Raw genomic sequence first — 20337 nt, forward strand, 5'->3', positions numbered from 1 at the left:
ACCATAGATTTATCACCACAAGGCTAGTATAGTTCTCTAGCTCCCCAAAACACAATCTAGGGAAAATTTTGAAAACCATGGATCAATCATTACACCAAGGAGCTCCAACAAGCATGCATCACACAAGCATGTCCTCCAGGGCAAGAAGTCTCCTCTTCTTCTTCACTTCAAGTACAAGCTATGATTTCATCTGAAAACGCTAATCTCCAAGCTTTGAAAAGATGAAACTCTAACTCTGGTTTTCAAGATGCCCCAAGAAACACTAGTGACTCCAAGACAAGGTTAAGTACAAATGAAGATCCAAGAGATAAAATAAGACTAGTGCGCTCTTCTTAGTCACATCTCTAACACGACTGATAAGAACGAATGACCATAAAACAATGCTCTCCTTCCTCTATATATATGAGAGGTGAGGAAGGCAAACAACAAATATGCGAGCCTATGTATTTACTATTTACAAACAACCTACAAAGCCACCATCTAGGCTCTCACATGTGGATGGCTACAGTGCAAGGGTGCACATGTCAAGCTCCAAGGTGATGTCATCCACAAGCAAAGCTCCAGTGCAAGGGCACTCCACGAGATATGTAGTTGTATCCAATGCTCTTCGTAAAGCTGCCAATAACTCCAATGAACCTCCCAAACCATGTACTCCCTTTATATAAACATTGTCACAACCTAGGCATCCCTAAGTCAACTACAAGCCTCCATGCAAGCATCCAAGCTACCCCATGTTATCTAGGGCTCAACGCCCTCCTAAATGCCAATGTACTCCATTGGATCCACTCCCCTTATATGAACATTGTCGCAACCTAGGTGTCCCTGAGTCAACTACAAGCCTCCATGCAAGCATCCAAGCTACCCCATGTAACCATGTTATCTAGAGCTCAATGCCCTCCTCTTGAATGCCAAAGAATCCTGCAGTGCAGAGCATTCTCCAAGCAAGCAAACTCCTCCATAAGACCAACATGTTGAATTTCACAAAGCTGTTCGAAGATCTCCAATGCCCTAAGGAAGAATGTCATGCAAGTACCCAACTGAGATCAAGCAACCATTGAGTAAGCTATCTCCAATATGCAAACCCATCACGGACATCCTAGGGTTGATCATACAACATGTACCCAAAATCTCATAAAGCACCACCAAACCTGGTGTAAAAACTTTCAGAGAAGCCCCAAAAGCTAGCAAGTTGATGCAACACAGAATCAGATACAACCAGTCCTATAATTGATTGTGATTTTTCATCCTTATTCTTCCATTCTATGATTATGGTCTGGCTGTGTGGGTTTGGGGTCAGCACCATTGACTATACCCCAACATCTTTTGTGCATTAAGTGCACTTGGGTTTTCAGTGTTCACCATCCACGTATGGAAGTTGTGCCCGTCAATTTTTTCCAAAGGAGCTTTCGTTTTCAGAAAGAGAATAAACAGAACTTTTCTGTATGAAACTTCTGAAAATAATGCATTTGTTATAAAACTCCTGAAAATACCTCCTATCTCAATGTCCATGTTCAGCTTTTCTCTTCATGCAGTTTGTATATGTGCTATGTCACTGGTCACAAATCAGGTTGGATCGGGTTTGCAGTGGTGGTCAGAAATTCTTCTGCAGGCATGCCTCAATGTGTCTGTCCTCTGTTAAATACTGTCTGAAATTTATACTCCATGCCCTAACTGCTATGTCTTATGCATGGCGTTGTCTAAAATTTGTATTTGCATTTGTTCTGTATGCATTCTGAATCGTGCCTTTGGCTGGCATGTATGTACATGTTTTTGTCTGAAAGCACATTCTGTGCCAATCATGCATCTAAGGTTCTTGTTTGTATGCATGTTCTGGGTCAGTTCTGGTCTATTGTGTGCATCTGGGGTCTGGGGTTCTGCCCTATGACTGCATCAGTCTTATTTAGAATCTATGTGTTTCTGTGTATTCTTCTTCTCATCAGTCCAATTTTTGTTGTTGAAATTTTTGGTCTATCGGGTCTATTTATGTCCAATGCCCTTAAGGTTATGTGAAGTTTATTCTTCTATAGCAAAATGAGAAATAAAACTCACTTAAAGCGCATAAAACTAATGCCACCACTTCACAGAAAAGAGAAGAGTGCAGTGAGATAATAAACAACAGAAAGATGAATAACTCATATATGTGGATCGAGCAAAACCACAAATTCATCAAAATCTGATCAACTGATATGCCAAACAATAGCCCATTGTATTAGATACTTCAAAATGAAATCCAAAAATGCACAGTACATATATTTGGGCCTCTGCTTGAAAATCTAATACAAAATCTGAAGAAGCAATTTAAGCAAGGGAGGGGACTGTGACTTCAAGAAAATGCTGCAATTCTGTGGGTTCCAGTAAAACCATTGATTCTATAATTTGGGGCAAAATCGTTCAGAAAAACGGAAAACAGTTGTTCTCCCAGCAGCAATTCACATACATGCAGATTTCAATAAAAAGGTAGTTAGGCCAGCTGAAACTGACCTGACTACACTAAAATTAGTTTGAGTCTGACACCTGTAGGCTGTAACAGCAGAAGTGCCAGTGGTCTCTCATAATAGTCTTTCTTTCCTCCAGATACGCTATGAGATTCGGTCTTTCCATCACAGAAGTACATTGTGTAAGCTCTGATTTCAGCCACCTCATCCTCTAGGAGTTCAATAGCCTAGAGTGTCTCTTCCACAAAAGCAATTCACGTACATAGAGATTTCAAGAAAAAATTAGTTAGGCCAGTTGAAACTGACCTGAGTAACACTAAAATTAGTTGAGTGTCTGACAAATGTAACAGCAGAAGTGCCAGTGTCTTTCTTTCCTCCAGATACACAATGCCATTTGGTCTTTCCATCACAGAAGTACATTGGGTAAGCTGTGACCTTATTAGCCACCTCATCCTCTAGGCATTCAATAGCCTAGAGTGTCCCTTCCACAAAAACAATCATCAATTGAACACCAAAGTTAGGCCACATACCCAAGTTTATCATATCCTCTTTGAAAACATGAGGCCAAGACTCAAATCCTTTCAACAAAGTAACTTTTAATTATTCAACCACTTCAGAATATGTAGCCTTAGGCACCAACTGATCATTTGTCCAGATAGACATGAAACCAAAATCAGAAATTTTACCTTTTACTCCTGAAAAGAGACCAATGCATTCAGACTCCAATCCAACAAAGCAATCAACAGCTGTTTTCATCCATTGTATTCTCCTCTCCCATGAGTGGAAAATATCAAACAGATTAGCATTTGAAAATACACTGTAAGCTTCACACGCCTTAGCACATGAGATCATCACAGAATTAACTTACTGTTAGAACTTCATTCAGCATGGAAGGCTCTTAGTAGCTATAGTGCTCCTAAATTTCTTATTCTACATAGCATTAATTTCCTAATCTCTTGCAGCTCTGAAGCTGTGATCCAAGTCTTCATCATGGCTTTTATATTTTCTTCCACAACCCAACTGATAGTATCCTTTATGCTAGTGAGGAACAATTTGGCATGTCAAGCCTTTTGAATTACAGGTGATAAAGGAACATCCAAAGAGATATCAGATGCAAAATATTAGCTCCAGAAGACAAAACCAGATGTAGACTGAATAGCCAAAGGAAATTCACCAAAAGTTCATGCATAGAAGTGGCTTCAATTCTTCAATCCTTCTTCACAAAGCTTCATTTGGCACTCTGCACAGCAGATTGCATGAAGCAAACAGAATCAAGAGCAAGAACTCAGACAAGTTCACAGATTGCTGAATAAGCTGAAAATCAGATTTTGCTTTTTTTAGCAGCTTTTACAGAGAAGTCCCAGTATTCTGATCCAGATAAGTAGCAGAATAATTGAACTCAACAATATCAAGAGAGACCTTGGGTACTACCAGTTGATTGAACAGTTGGACTGTCATATCAAAAGCTAGAGGATTTCGAATTACATGCTCTTAAAGGTCTAACCTCTCCACTAGTAATACATATTCAAAAGCATTAATTATAGACTTCCCCTTATCTTCTGAAGCATCTCCAGTTTATGTCTTTTAGGAAGAGGGAAACCCTATTCATGAGAGTCTTTCCTTTCGGATCATTTTTATGTGGATCTCCCCTATGATCTATCTCCTCCTCCACCTCCATCCCTGGATATTGCAGATTTTTGTGGTGTTTGATTCTACAGAGAACTACTTCTGTTGCCAACAGTATTTTGAGAAGACTGATGAAGAAGATTTAGTGTTTCTCTCATTTGTTCGTGTAGGAGGAGACTCACTTGGAGTCTGCACAATTTGAAACAGAATCTGAAGAATTTGTACAGTGGGCAAAGTATGTTGGGTGCATAAAACAAAAGCAACAGTTGAAAAAGATGGTAGACAGCTCATATTTCTGCCCACATGGCCTGAGTAGCTCAACCTCGCCATCTCCTCAATCTTCATCTTCATCATTTTCCCAATTGCCATTTCAAAACCAAACTCACCATCTAAGCTTTCAAAAAACCATGCTCACTGAAGCAACTTCACTGTCAGAGTTAAAACTTGCTTACCTCCTCCAGAACTGATCCCAATCTCTGGGATTCCTTACCAATTCTTCTTGCGCATAAGAAATTGCAGTCCAGGTGATTTTTATTTTGATCTTCACGAGTGTCTAACAAATCTAAAGGATCATAGAATGGAAATTAAGTGACCTCGAAATCAAAACCAAATTCAAAGACCATCCAAGCAGTGGACTCTAAATGTTCAATATTTTGTATGGTCTGCCGTCAAAGGGTGAAGAGCAGAGTCATGAACCATGTGAGGTAGGCATTCTAGAATTGAATGATATGGTCTACATACTGTCAACAAAATTCCATCAACAATGTCAATCTAATACAAACTTGGGAAGCCTATGAGAAACACCAATAAAACCATATGCTCTTGTATAGGTGAAATATTTTTCCAAGAACCAACGGGCCTTCCCTTGTAGCCGATCATATTCACTATTGAGTAAATGTGCATATATGAGGGTAGTCTAAGTCTATAGGCAATATCACCCACCTCCTCCAATACTTCAAAAGGTCCAAAACATAGAGCCTTGATCTTCTTACAAAGAATCTGTAGCCTTTCTTTGTTTAGAATCTATATGCAACCAAACTCTGTCTCCCACTGAATATTTTCTCAATTCTGTGCTGATCATGTCTGGCTCTGTACTTTTCCTGAAATTTCTTCGATCTCCCATTTACTTGTAAATGAATCTCCCTAATCTTTTCAACATTTTTTTCTACTTTCAATGCATATCTTATGATTTCTTCCATTCACTCCTTGTTGTCCATATAAGACATCCAAGGGAAAAGGTGGCAAATACCCAAAGAAAATTTCAAAAGGAGACTTACCAATAGAAGTGTAGAGCTCTCTATTATAAGAGTGTTGAATATAAATCAAATTTTCATCCAAAATCTTTGAATTTTTCTGATCGTAAACCCTCAAAAGCTGAACCAATGCCTGTTGACTTATCCTGTCTACCCATCTATATGATGGAAAGTTGTACACCTTTCTAATTTGGTGTTGTGAGAAATCTAGTACCCCTATCTGAGCTGATGTTCCTTGGTATCCCAATGTTAATTTTCCATAGAACTCTCCAATTACTTAACTGAAAACAAGGTAATTAATAATGAAACCAAATTTACTACCACCAAGATACAGAGTTCTTTAACTGATAAGCAACGGAATATATAGATAAAAACACAGTCACACAGATTTACACACTTGATTTCTTGGGAAACCGAACTGGGAAAACCCTCTTCTTTGCTGTAGTATTTTATTGATAGAGCTTGAGCAATTGAATCTCTTACAAGGCAATCTGTCACACTGAGAACAGACTTGTTCTCTTGCTGTACTAGCTTGGACTCACCCTGCAAAATTTGTGATCCCTGCTCCTAAACCTTTGTGCACCAGCAGCCCTATTTCCGTGTGCACTAGGGCCTATTTCTGTGTGCACAAAATCTCCTATTTTGTAGCGCACCAAGATCCTATTTCTGTGCGCACCTTCTGCTCCTATTCCCTAGCGCAAAGCTCCTCCACACACTTGCTCCTCAAGACTGCACACACCACAAGCAAAAAGATCTCACAGAACTTGTGAACTCAACAATGAATAATTATGTGCCTTCGTCCTTCCTTTATAGATTCGATCCATGTTATAATAGGCAAGTACAAATTTAAAACTCGTGTGGTTAACAAGTATACTGAGTTCAAATTGATTCTCTCTCCAATCATAACTGGAGTCATAACTCGTCCTTACTTCAATTAAAGGCTGAAGCTCCAACTTGTTCTATCTGCACTCATAACTACCACTCGATCCTGTAGTCAAACTGAAGAAGGATTCAGTTAAGTGATCCTCCAACACTACGCGTGAACTTGTGAATATTATTCCTTCAAACTGGAAATAAACTCACCATCTCCATGAACTCACTCCATGGTCAAAGGAAAGACAAACTCATGGTCTTTTTGGCTAAGGCACAAGCTAGAGAAGACCTTCCACTCACTACAATTTTCAACACTCCCTCTTAGCAAAGAAGGGATTTTGTACAGCTCCCAACTTGTCTCTGAAATAGACAAAACTGCTTCTTGCCAATGCCTTTGTCAAAATATTTGTTGTCTGCTCCTCTGTTGGAATGTGTACGATAACTTCACTATCCCTTTCTGCACACAATCTCTATATGCTTGGAGCGATCATGAAACATTGATTCTCAGAGAGCTTAATGCAACTCTGATTGTCACAATGTATCACAGTAGGCTCCATATGTATCACAGTAGGCTCCATCCCCTATTTGGAAAGTCTTGTTACCCACCACTTTGTGGGTGATATCCCCAAGAGAAATTTTTCTCCATGATGAGCTCAACCGGCAGCGAGCAGCCCCTTGATGCCTCACACTAGCTCGTTGTGCCATTCTCTGCCACCTGAGCCAGCCATGTGGTCCCTCACCCACCTGTATTGATCGTATGTCTGAAGGTGGGCCTCCCAAATCTAAAGGTATGTCTTCTCATTTGGTAATTGTGTATTGGGTTTACTTATCATGGATTCTTCTGGGTGTGGATTAATGGGGGGATTTGGCAGAAAGAGTGGGCTTAGTTTGTGCTCTTGTCCCCTTGATCTCTTTTGGTTGTTACCCTTGGATCTTACTCCTGTGGAATCTCCTTTATTGATCATTTGGTTCTAGGGTGGTACTACTTGGGAAAACCCGACTTTGGGTGCGTGGTCCCACTCCTTTATCTGCACATATTACTCCCTTTCCACTCACTATACCCCCATTCATCTTTTCTCCCACCTAGTTCCACATTCCCATTCTGGGTCCAATAGGGCTAGCCTCCCTATCCCCTTGCCCCCCACCTTGGGTCAAGCCTAAAATAATGCCCCAGAGGTTGAAGCAATTAAAAGAAAAAGTGAAATGCATAAATGGCCACATTTAACAAGAAATTGTACCACAAAATGCAAAAGCTAGCCAGGACAAAAATAATTAGCACATGGGCAAAAGCCATTACATGAGCTCTACCCCAATCATTGTCCATCACTCTGGTTCCATAGGCCCTAGATGAGCATCCTTTATCATTCAAAAACCCATGATTGTCCCAACCCCTGGAGGGCAATGAACTGCCCTACCTAAAAGGGGGTAATCACTGTTATATCTTACACATCATGCTCTTTTCCTTTGAGCCCCGAGCAGTTAATTAAAGAAAATTCATAAAAGGAAAAAGGCATATAAAGAAGGGTGGAAAAATCAAGGTCAGGACACCTCATGTACCACGATTGCTCCCTCCTATACATTACATACCCAGGTGTGGGCTTTCCCTTATCTAGCTACCCCTATGCCCCACTATGTGGCCCAGGGTTGCCCCTCTCATTCCCTATTCCATCTCACTTGTTTGTCACTTGCCACCCCCATTAGAGGGATGTACCTTAGCCATACTATCCCCTTTAAGGGTTGAAACCACCCAATAAGGTACTTGGCTAACCCCCTTTGGAGCTTGGAGACACTAGCACATTCCAAAGCCCACTATGGAAGGGCATGCCATTATGAAGTGCCCACTTTGTTATCCATGATTTGTAAGCTCTTTTACCCGATTATTTTAATGATTGGTTGTACTAGAAGCCTAGGGGACGCATTGGATCTCATGCAAGATTACAGGCGGTTTCCATTGGGGTTTGGTCTCCCTATATGGGATCCTAACCCATAGAGGTCTACATCGGCACATGTGGGGTGTGCATAGAGAGCCATGGCCCTCCACAGCAACAGACAGCACTACAAGGATCTTCACGAATGTTTAGAGGCTACTAGCGATCCACTTTTGGGATGATGGTGATATGCTTCGTACATTATGCCTAACAAGCCCCCACAAGAGCCCCACACTCTTGGCAGATGTCCCAGGACTTGTACAATATCATGGTAGCATGCAATCCATTACTCGGACCCTTGTAGAAGATCTACAGGCATCTCCGATTCATATGGAGACCCATGGGGTCATTTTTGAGCCCTCAGACCCAATGGGAGCACCACAGGTCTACTACTTGGAGAACAAGGGGCCACGCCCTTGTCCATCATATTCTGAGGAATTTATTCCTCAATATGGAACTTCGGAATATTATTGAGCCTTCGGAGGGCCCTACGACATGCACATATTATTATTTGGCCCCTTGTGAGGCTTATTTTTGCATTTGAAATCTATTTTGGTGGGCTTGTCACCAATAGGGGTTTTATTTGCACATTATTTTATCATTAGGGGCTAATGTAGGCCCATAGGCTAATTTGAATTCCTTAAGAGGCTATATATTGATGTTAGGTACATTCATTTGTATCATCACTTGACTTGGGATCTCTCTAATCATAGAGAATTTTTGCACTTTTCCTTGGTGGATATTTTTGGAGATGGATGAATTTTGATGTATGGATTAGGGCTATTTCTCTTGTCTTGGAGCTTTATTGAGCAAACGAAATGTTGGTTGGATATACTCTAACGTTGTAAGTAAATTTTGATGCTATTGCACTTTTTGTTGCATACTGCTAAAATTAAGGCTAGTTGTTGCATTATCGAAATGTGGAATTGAGCATGTTTTAGCTAATTTAATGTATGGGCCAATGTTATATGAATGAAATGTCCTAGAGATTTATTTATCTCGAGAAGCTTGCATCATTTGCTTTAAAGTATAAATGCTTGAAAGTCACTTTTCTTTTCCTTCTCTCAACATTGGACGAAGTTGATTTTCGGAGCCTCCTTGATCAAGAAACCAAGTTCTTACTCATCATTATCCTTAACACCATATCCCCAAGTGAACTAGGCACTAAACCCTCAAAAAGGGTGATCATTTCAACCCTCTTCTAACCATTTTCCTCATTTTCCCCAAGTCTAGGCCATTTGGTCACCTAGGGCATCAATTTTCCGGGAATTAACCCAAGGAAAAAACTCAATCTCCTATAGGCTACTGCATTGGTGGGTCCCCTCACTCTCCTCCAAATTTGAGGCAACTCTAACAATGGAATCTTCGAGAATCTCAGGCCCTAGCTCTAGGATCGAATTGTGCCTAAGCATCCCCAAGGCTAGACCTCAATAGGATCAATTCAACCTTTTGAAGAAAGTATTCTTGTTTGGTCATTTCCCCTCACCTTGTCCAGGATAGGAACATCATTGGTTGCTACATTCCATCCCCGAACCTGGGGCGGGTCCACTTGACCACGTGCGGTCCCACTTCCCAATAAAGACTATTTGTCAAGAACCATTTGGGAATCCAAGTTTCCCAAGGATTGTAGGGATTGAGAAAATTGTTCATAAGCCTATCCTCACCTCTTATCCCTGGTGGACCAAGTCCCTTGCTTAAATAGCAAGCAAGCTCCACTCTTCACTCCATCCTTGGGAAAGGGTTTTCAGGGTCACTTCTCACCTATCCATTATTGACATATACTTTACAAGTGAATCCATACACTACTGGGACTCCTCCCATTGGTGAAAATCCGTAAAGAGCAGGGAGACTTAGTTGTGGGGACAATGGGCTAAGCCTCCACCACTGCCCTTAACCTAGCAGTTGCCCTCTTAGGAACTCCTTTTAGGTCCCCTGTTGGTTTGAGTGGTAACAAGTCCCACAAGCAACTTCCTCATCCAAATAGCCTCACACGCTTCCAAACTGGCAGCCATGTACTCTGCCTCTATTGAACTGAGTGCAATTGATCTCTGCTTCTTACTAAACAAAGAAACAACTACTAACACAATGTTGAAGACACAATCTGAAGTACTCTTCCAATCCGTTGAGCACTGTGCCCAATTTGCATCTGTGAAGCCCTCAAGCCTCAACCCATAAACTTATTTGTACCATAATCCATAATATGTTGTGCCTCTGAGATAACTCAAAACATGCTTCGCAACAACCCAGTGAACTTTGGTCTATTCCATCATGAACTGACTCAACTGGTTTACTGCAAAACAAATATCAGATTGTGCATTGACCAAATACATTAACAACTCGATGAGCTGCCAATATAATGGATCATCTAATCGCTCTACTCTACCAGCATCCACCTTCCTCCAGTTTGTGACTAGAGGCGTAGCCATGGGCCTGCAATCCTCGTATGAAACCTCCTGAGAATCTCTTGTATGTACTTGCCTTGTCCCAAGAAGATCTCATCATCACCCTGGTCCCTGCCAAACCTCCAATCCAAGGGAATAGTGCATAAGCCATATATCCTTCATCTCAAACACCCTTGCAAGGTCTACCTTGCAATCCTGAATCAAGTTATCTGCTCCAGTCAATATAAGTTCATCAACATAGAGCACTAGAATGAGCAAAATCCCTCCAATCATGATGTAGTACAAGTTGGGATTCGCCTCACTCTTAGTGAAGCCCAATCCTCAAAGGTAGTTGTCAATACAAGTGTACCATGTTCTTAGAGCCTGCTTGAGACGATAAAGAGCTCTCGTTAGCTTACACATGTGTGTCTCTACTGAACTACTCAAACCCCTCTAGTTGCTCCATATAAATCTCCTCAACAACATCGTTGAGGAATGTTGTCTTCACGTCCATCTGGTGGATCTTCCACCCCATCTGTGCTGCAAAATCGTCCTGATGGATGAATATCGTGCTACTGGGGCAAAGGTCTCATCATAGTCTATGCCCTTAATTTGTGAGAAGCCCTTGGCCACAAACTTGGCCTTGTACTTCTCCACACTCCCATCTGCTCCATGCTTCACCTTGTACACCCAACACAAGCCTACTACTGATCATAGTTTTAAAAACTGGCTGGCATGAATTGGAAACTGGTCAAACCGGCCAGTTCATCGGGCAATCGGGTCGAACAAAACTAGGTTTAAGCGTTGAATTCTCCAAAAAACCACAAAAACCAGACCAAACCAACCGATTTAGGACAAAACCCGTCGGTTTATGGTCAAACAAGTCGGTTTCGTCCTAAACCGGTCAGTCCATTGCCAAGGTCGCGACATACCCACACAATGTCATTTTGGAAGCTTCCTGGTTGTTTTGGAGGGAAAGTGAGGGTTGTTTCCCTTCAAAAACACCCTCTCCAAGCCTTTAAAAGGAGCTCACCCCCCTCATTTGCGTCACACATCTCATTTGGAGCTTTTGTGAGTTTGATTGGGAGCTTGGAAAGTGTTGAGTTTTTGTTGGAGTAATCATCTTGGAGGCTTGGAGTTGGAGTTGGTGCTATTTTGGAGATAGTTTGGAGTTGTTAGTAGAGTTGGCATCTTCAAGAGGAGGCTAAGGAAGCTAGTTCGCATTTCCAGGTAAGGATTTTCACTTGATATTGACATGGCATTGGGGGGGATGAAGAAGATTTGGTAGCGCCATCAGAACCGGGATTAGTAGTCGCATCAAGCAAAGGCAAACAACCAATGGAAGGTACTAGTCGTGCAGCTCAACCAACTCATGCTTCCATTAGGTCCACTTCTATTGTTATTGGTGGCAGTGTTACTACTGAGATTACAGATGAGGTTAGGCATCCTCAGACTTTGAACCAGATGATGTCTATGTAGCTCCTATTAATGATCCTATGTCTAGTAATGGTGATGAATTTGATGATTGATCATGTGTAGACTTGTAGTCTTGTAGTAGGCCAATGGCTCATAGCCTGTAGCATTGTCTTTGGACTTTATAAGCCATTTAGAGCCTCATTGCTTATGTATCTTGTCGATGATATGTATTGCACTCAGTGCCATTTTGACATATTCACCTTTACATGGTATATAGATGAGAAAACTTTGCATATTTTGTCTCTTTTAGCTTGGAAACATGGTTTTATATCTTAAAATAGTTTTTTTCATTAAAAATTAATTATTTAATGTAATTTTTTTTAAACCAGTTTATTGAGATATGACCAGTCCCAGTTTGACCGGATCCAGTTTGAAACCTGGTTTATTAGGTGGACCGGTCCAGTCACTAGTCCCGGTTTTTAAAACTATGCTACTAATTTGTCCTCTGGTTGTGGCACAATCTCCCAAACATCATTCTTCGTGATGGAGGAATATTTCTCCACCATGGCATCCTGCCGAGAGGTTGCCTCCTCATAACAAGAAGGCTTTGTGTCCACCAGCTCTGTCATCAGTGCCAATATAACCTGTGTACCTCTGTGGTTGCTTGCTCTACCTAAACATAGAGTTAGAAGCCTCAATATGATATTGGGCCTCCTGAACCAACCTGTCATCCTACTTAGCTCCCTTTCTCCCTATGTTAGGAGTCTCTAACTGAGTAGTTTCTTGATCTCGTTCTAGTCTCCCCTCCTCATAATCATGTTATTCAGCCCTCTTGCCACCTGGCTGAGACTCAATCTGTGATCCTGGCTGAGGCTCCTCCTTCGGAATGAGTAGCTCCTCCTCAGGTACTCCAACTTGCTCTCACTCTAAGGACTCCCTCAAAGCTTTGTCCTCCATAAACCTCATGTCCCGCCTAATAATTGTCTTCTTGAGTGATGGAATATACACCCTGTACGTCTGAGATGTCTCACTATAACCCACGAAAACACCCTTTTTTGTAGTGGGCTCTAGCATCTCCCTGTTGTCTTCGTACACATGGCAGTGAACTTTTGTGCCAAAGATACAGAAGTGCGAAACATTAAGCTTCTTACCTGTGAAAGCCTCCTCTGGTGTAACTCGTCCAAGCACCCTGTGTGGACTCCTGTTCTGCAAAAATATTGCAGTGTTGCATGCCTCTACCCACAAGAACATAGGCAATCCTTAATCATGCAACATGGCCTTCGCCGCTCCAACTATGTTGCAATTCTTCCTCTTAGCCTTGAGGGTTATGGGGTGTTGTCAACTCTCCCCTGATGCCCTCCTTGGCACACAAGTCCTTGAAGGAATTGGAGATATATTCCCTACCATTGTCACTCCTCGCTGCTTTGATCTTCTTCCCAATCTGGTTTTCTTACCTGTTAAAACCTCCTCTGGTGTAACTTGTCCAAGCACCCTGTGTGGAGTCTTGTTCTGCAAAAATATTGCAGTGTTGCATGCCTCTACCCACAAGGACATAGGCAATCCCTAATCATGCAACATGGCCTTGACCGCTCCAATTATGTTGCAATTTTTCCTCTCAGCCACCCCATTCTATTGAGGGTTATGGGGTGTTGTCAACTCTCTCCTAATGCCCTCCTTGGCACACAAGTCCTTGAAGGCATTGGAGATATATTCCCCACCATTGTCACTCCTCACTGCTTTGATCTTCTTCCCAGTCTGGTTTTCTACCAAGGCCTTAAACTCCATGAACTTGGTTAAGACCTCATCCTTCTTCTTCATAAAAAATATCCAAGTTTTCCGAAAATAATCATCTATGAAAGTAACATAATACATGTGTCTCATAAATGATGGAGAAGAAAAAAGCCTGCATACATCTGAATGCACCAGCTCCAAAATCCCTTTGGCTCTGTCGTATCAGCCCTGGAAAGATGACTTGGCATACTTTCCAAGCGTGCACCCCTTGCACACTCCATTCTTGTCAAGGTTGTATTGTGGTAGCCCTATGGCTATCTGTTGTAGGATCTTCAGCGCCTCACGGTGCAAGTGTCCCATGCGCCTGTACCAAAATTCCCCTACATATTTGCTCTATCCACCTACTGCTCAAGGTTGCACAAGTCTCAACCTACAACTTGTAGAGATTCTTCATCCTCACACCTATCTGCTTCACTGATCCAGAAGCTAGATGCTTGAGGTAAGCCTTACCTCTGTTGAAGATGACATCATAACCCTTGTCCTCTACGGTTGCCACTGAAACAAGGTTTTTCTTCAAGCATGGAACATAAAGGACATCTCTGAGATAGACTCCCTCTCAAAGCTGGCAGTACCAACTACCCTAGTTGCGTACTTGCCATTGTCTCCTAGCTCAATATGAACCTACATGTCCTCCTCCAGTTGGCTGAAATACTCCTTGTTCCCGGTCATGGGGAATGATGCTTTGAAATCAATATACCACGTGTTGTTGCCTATTGATCTTGCCATGCAAGCTATCAATGAGAAGTATTTCTCGAACTAAGAAGCAAACATGTCTGCTTCAATTGATACAGCCACATGACCCTTATTGGACCCCTTCTTCCTGTTACGACACTTTGTAGCATAGTGCCCGAACTCATGGCAATGGAAGCACTTGATCCTATTTAGATCCTTCTTCTTCTTGCCCTTCTGACTGATCTCAGCCTTGCCTTTTCCCTTCTTGCCCTTGGCTTTGCTACCTTTGCTTGCCAGAGCAAAGTTCTCCGTGTCCTTTGTCTTCACTGATCTACCATCTCGTCCCTCTCAGTATTTCTTCTTAAACGCAGTCACTCCAAAACCTTCCCAACTGGGAAAGTTTTCTCCGCCACTCACTGCATCTTAGAAACCATACCAAGACTTATCAAGTCCAAAAAGTGCAAGACTCATAAGGCCTTTTTTTGCTACTGTCTCGCCCACAACACCTGGCTCATCCCAAACCTAAGTGAACTTTGACAAATATGTGACTATGGGCTCTCCTTTGCTCATTCAGATACTTCTTAGCTTCTCTGTGAGAGCTAGCTTCCTGACATCACTAGAACCCTGATACAAATCTAAGATGGCCTTAAACATCTCAAATGTTGTCTTCTTCCCATGGAGATGAGGAATGATATGGTCCTTCACCCATTCTAGAATGATCCTCCTCGCCTTGGGTATCATTATTGTTATACTGGGCAATCTTGAGGTGGATTTATGGCTTGCTTTATAAACTCGAGCACCCCATTATCTTCAAACACTACTAATATTTGCTCATTACATTAGCAGAAGTTAGAGGTTCCCTCTAAATAGTGATTTGCCCTCAATCCTTGAATTGACATCTTGCTTATCCCAAGAACTGCTTCTTTAAAACTTTGATCTGCACTCTTCACTAATGATCAACTTAGTGTTGCTATTTATGCTTATCTCTGCTCTGATACCATGTTAATTTTCCGTAGAACTTTGCAACTACTAAGTGTATAACTAAAAACAAGGTAACCAATACAGAAACAAAATTTACTACCACCAAGATATAGAGCTCTTTTATTGATAAGCAGCAGAATATAAACACAAAGATAAAAGCACAGTCACACAAATTTACACACTTTATTTCTTGGGAAGCCCTGTTAATTTTCCACTGCTCTATGTTATGTCAATTACTTTAGCCCAATTCAATTCTTCATTAAGCAATATTTTGTAACAAGTAATTCTTCCGATGATCAACAGTAATTGTAGATAGAACAGTAAATGCAATGACAACAGGAGATAATCAAGATCATCAACAAGAGACACTGATTTGGTCAAAGACCAGGGAAAAACCCCACAAGGGGGAAATCCCTTTGAAACTTCTTCACTTATTAGATTGTCATAAAATGTTCAACAGAGAGAATAATGAGCCAAAATCCACAAGGGTCAAAGTCAAACTTTGACTATTCAAATAGACAAACCAAAATCCAATCAATATGAGCTTCAAAAGTCAACTTTACTCAAATTGTCAAATCTATTATAATGTCAAAGTCAACAGCAGACAAATCTGCCCTGACCAGTCCACTAGTGAATAGTCAAAGTGCCTTCCAATAGCTCGGTCAAAGGTCAAATAGCTCGGCCTTGAATGCAAGTCAAAGATCAATCAAAACAGTCTTGAAATTGATGGTCAAACTTAGTCAATGGATAAAGAAGGATTACAGTAAATGTAGGTCTAAAATCTACGGTCAATCCCTATGGTCAACAGTGGTAAAAATACCCAGATTGCCGCGGTTCTTGTGCCAAACAATGTGCCCTGCCCAAACAATAATTCTCCTACAAGATCGAAGTCAAATTATACCAAAATCACCCAAGTCAACACTGGTCAAAGTTTGTAATTTTATCTAGGGTCAACCCTGAAGTCAATGCCAATCAAACAGCCCAGATCACCTCAATTTTTGTGCCAATCAACTCGGCTTGAATAAACTAGAATTTTTCCAGTGAAAGCAAGTCAAATGATGAAGTCAAACTCGGCCAAACTAAGGTTAAACTTTCCAGCGAAAAAGTCAACACAAAAAATGTCTTCTTGACCCTCACACGTGTGAAATAAAAGTTGCCTCAAACCTGTACGAACCATTCAAATTTCAGAGAGAATAAGAGAAGATGTGTTGATGTCCAAATGAGCTTGAGGTCACTTGAACTTATATGCGTTAGAGGAGGGGCAATTTATCCTTAGGCCGAGCTTGACAATTTGTGTACATGTGGGCTTGACATCAAAAATACATTTTTCCTTATCCAAATTTAGTGCTTGAAAGGTCAATTTTGGTCTTTTCCGAAAGAGGAATCTAGTCCAATGATGGGAATTTCTCATTGAGTTGTCAAATTAACACTCCCTCTCAGCTAGGGAGAAATTCCAACTGCATCATGTGATCATTGCAAGTATCTTTGTCATCAAATCATGTCTCATCTCTGCTCAACTCTATCTGCTGAATCATTCTCAAATCTAAAGAAGAATCATAGGGGAGCTTCAACTACCACCCTCTATCCATCGGGAAGCCACTGCTACCACCTGGAATAACTGTCAGCGGGGTGCCAATGCTACCACCTAGGAATCTCTGCCAGTGAGGAGCCAATGCTACCACACGGGAATCTCTACCAGTGGGAAGCCAACGCTACCACCATGGAATCTCTACCAGTGGGAAGCCAATGCTACCACTCGGGAAGGGAGCCAATGCTACCACCTGAGAATCTCTACTAGCGGGTAGGGAGCCAATGCTACCATTGAGTCTTCTTGCCCTGTACTTCAAACCCCAGAGGTTGCTCAATACATACTTCTTCCTTGTACTTTTCAATGCTTCCATTTGCTTCATGCTTTATCTTATATAGCCATTTTGAAGTTGCATCAGACTTTCCTTGAGGTCTCGAAACAACATCCCATACATCATTCTTCATAATCAATTCTTCATCCATAGCATCCTTCCAAACATGTTCTTTCACAACTACTCCATTCTCTTTGGGATTATCATCGATCTTGATCCTACTAGAGGGGAATGGTCCCTTTGACTTTCTTTTACTTTGGTGCCATAGCCCACTTTGATAATTAGTGTCATGGACCATTGCTAGAAGAGGTTTCCATTGACTCTATAGAGTCCTTCAACTCTAGATCCCAATGTAAAATCATCTCCATTCAAAATTCCTTCAGCCAGGAGAGGACCTTTCCATTGATGAAAGCTACTCTCATTCCTTTGTCCTCCAAAGCAGATATAGATACCAAATTCTTCTTTAACCTCATCACATACATCACATTATGAAGCAAAACAAATTCCCCATAATCCAAATGAAATTTAATAGAACCAAAGCCCTTCACAGGATATGAAGTGTTGTCCCCAAGAATAATCTTCAAATTCGTCTCCCTCTCAACCAAATTTGAGAGGAATTCCTTATACCCGGAGAGGTGTCTAGAAGCCCCACTATCTACCAGCGAACTATTATACGAATCTGGAGGAGAAGAACCAGAAAGGGTTGAAATAAGAATGTATTCAGATTGACTAGTAGCTACGTTACTTTCATACCTAGAGTTTCTTGACTTCTTTTGAGGACGAGGACTTTCTTCACGATCATTTGGAGTATCTCTTCTCCTTTGATCGTCTCTCCCACTTCTATCATTTCACCTTCTTCTATCATTACTTCTTCTATCGTTGTACCTGTTATTGGTGTAGCTTCAGTTGGGTCTTGGAGCATCTCTCTTTCTTGGACAGTCTCGGGCATAGTGACCACACTTGTGACAATCGTAACATTCAATATCCCTTGATCTTGTATTAGAGTCCCTTGACTCAAGAGTGGGCCTATTTGAACCAGATGGTCTTCCTTTTCCCTTTTTCTTCTTGTCTTAAGTAACAAATGCAGCGGACTCTCCTTCTCCGTGTTTTTGGATTCTCCCTCTTGAAATCATCCTAGATTCTTCTCGACTGGGTTTTCCAACAAGCTCATCAAATGACAGGAAATTATTATTATTGCTTTTGGTGGTAATGAACGTTTTCCAAATAGGAGGGAGACCTCTAAGGGTTACCAACGCCAACTCCCTATACGGTACAGACTCCCCAATTCTCTACAATTGATCTTTAAGACGAGATATCCTCATAATATAGCATTGCACAAATTCTCCTTTATTCATTTTCATGTATTTGAGTTGATCTTTCAAAGAGATGATTTCATTCAAATTATTGACCTCATACATGTCGACCAGTTTATCATACATATCTTTAGACTTCTCCAAATTTCCAACATAGGCAAGTAAGGATCTTGTAAACCAATAGCAATAATTTTCTTTTCTTTTAACACACCTTTCTTGTACTTGTTCTTAGCAGCAACAGCAGCATTTTTCAGAGGCTCGGGTACTTTTCTTTGTATGTACTCCCAAACATCATTGTCATCCGATATGATTTCCAACCTAATCTTCCAAGCAGCAAAATTTGATGAGTTTCCCACCTTCTCAGCTTCCTTGAAAATTGAGGTAGACATCTTGACTTGATTAGATAGACTCCTTCAACTTTTCCAAAGATGATTGCTTTAGCTCTTGTCTCCTTTGGGATTTTCCTTCACCTTAGCTCTAATACCATGTTAATTTTCCACAGCTCTACGTTATGTTAATTACTTCAGCGCAATTCAATTCTTCATTAAGCAATCTTCAGTAACAATAAATTCTTCCAATGATCAACAGTAATTGAAGATAGAATAGTAAATGCAATGACAACAAGAGACAAGGGGGAAACCCTTTGAAAATTCTTCTTCTATTAGATTGTCATAAAATGTTCAGCAGAGAGTACAATGAGCCCAAATCCATAAGAGTCAGAGTCAAACTTTGACTATTCAAATAGACAAACCAATATCCAATCAGTATGAACTTCAAAAGTCAGCTTTAGTCAAACTGTCAAATCTGCTATACTATCAAAGTCAACAACCAAATCTGCCCTAACTAGTCCACCAATCAACAGTCAAAGTGCCTTCCAATAGCTCGGTCAAACGTCAAATAGCTCGGCCTTGAATGTAGGTCAAAGATCAGTCAAAACAGTCTTGAAATCCACAGTCAAACTTAGTCAATGGAGAGAGGAGCACTGTGGTCAATGCAGGTCTGAAATTTGAGATCAAAATCCATGTGGTCAACAGTGGTCAAACTGCCTAGATTGCCCCGATTCCTATACTAAATAATGTGGCTTGCCCAAACATCCTACAAGATCAAAGTCAAATAATGCCAAAATCACCCAAGTCAACGCTGGTCAAAATCTATAATTTTCTCTGTAGTCAACCTTGAAGTCAATGCCAGTCAAACAACCTAGATCACCTCGATTTTTGTGCCAATCAACTTGGCTTGAAGAAATCAGAATTTTTCCAATCAAAGCAAGCTAAATAATGAAGTCAAACTCTGTCAAACTAAAGTTAAACCTTCCAACTGGAAAAGTCAATGCAAAAAATGTCTCCTTGGACACTAGCACATGTGAAATGAAATTTGCCTCGGACCTGTATGAACCATTCAAATTTCAAAGAGAAGAGAAGATATGTTGATGTCCAAATGAGTATGAGGTCACTTGAATTTATATGCGTTGGAGGAGGGGCAATTTGTCCTTGGGCCAAGCTTGACAATATGTACTTGTGGGCTTGACTTCAAAAATACATTTTTCCTTAACCAAATTTAGTGCTTCAAAAGTCAGTGTTGGTCCTCTCAGAAAGAGGAATCTAGTCCAATGATTGGAATTTGTCACTGAGCTACCAAATTAACAAACCCAACTGGGAAAACCCTCTTCTTTGCTGTAGTATTTTATTGATAGAGCTTGAGCAATTGAATCTCTTACAAGGCAATTTGTCACACTAAGAACAGACTTGTTCTCTTGTTGTACTAGCTTGGACTTACCCTGCAAAACTTGTGATCCCTGCTCCTAAACCT

General features: G+C 41.0%; 1 protein-coding gene and 1 long non-coding RNA gene across 2 annotated transcripts in view; both read right to left on the reverse strand.

Moving 5' to 3' along the window:
* Positions 1–20337, reverse strand: part of LOC149251329 (uncharacterized) — a 74417-nt gene that overhangs the window by 10467 nt on the left and 43613 nt on the right. The gene's annotated exons all lie outside the window — the stretch shown is intronic.
* On the reverse strand, positions 719–19139 carry LOC149251330 (uncharacterized). The gene is made up of 2 exons (XR_016266871.1): positions 2742–19139; positions 719–2593 (listed from the first exon to the last, which is right to left on the reverse strand). It is a non-coding gene; the product is annotated as an uncharacterized LOC149251330 (long non-coding RNA).

Source organism: Pinus tabuliformis, chromosome 7, assembly GCF_031772625.1.
Source record: "Pinus tabuliformis cultivar Carrire ecotype Pingquan chromosome 7, CPIR1, whole genome shotgun sequence".
Lineage (NCBI taxonomy): Eukaryota > Viridiplantae > Streptophyta > Pinopsida > Pinales > Pinaceae > Pinus > Pinus tabuliformis.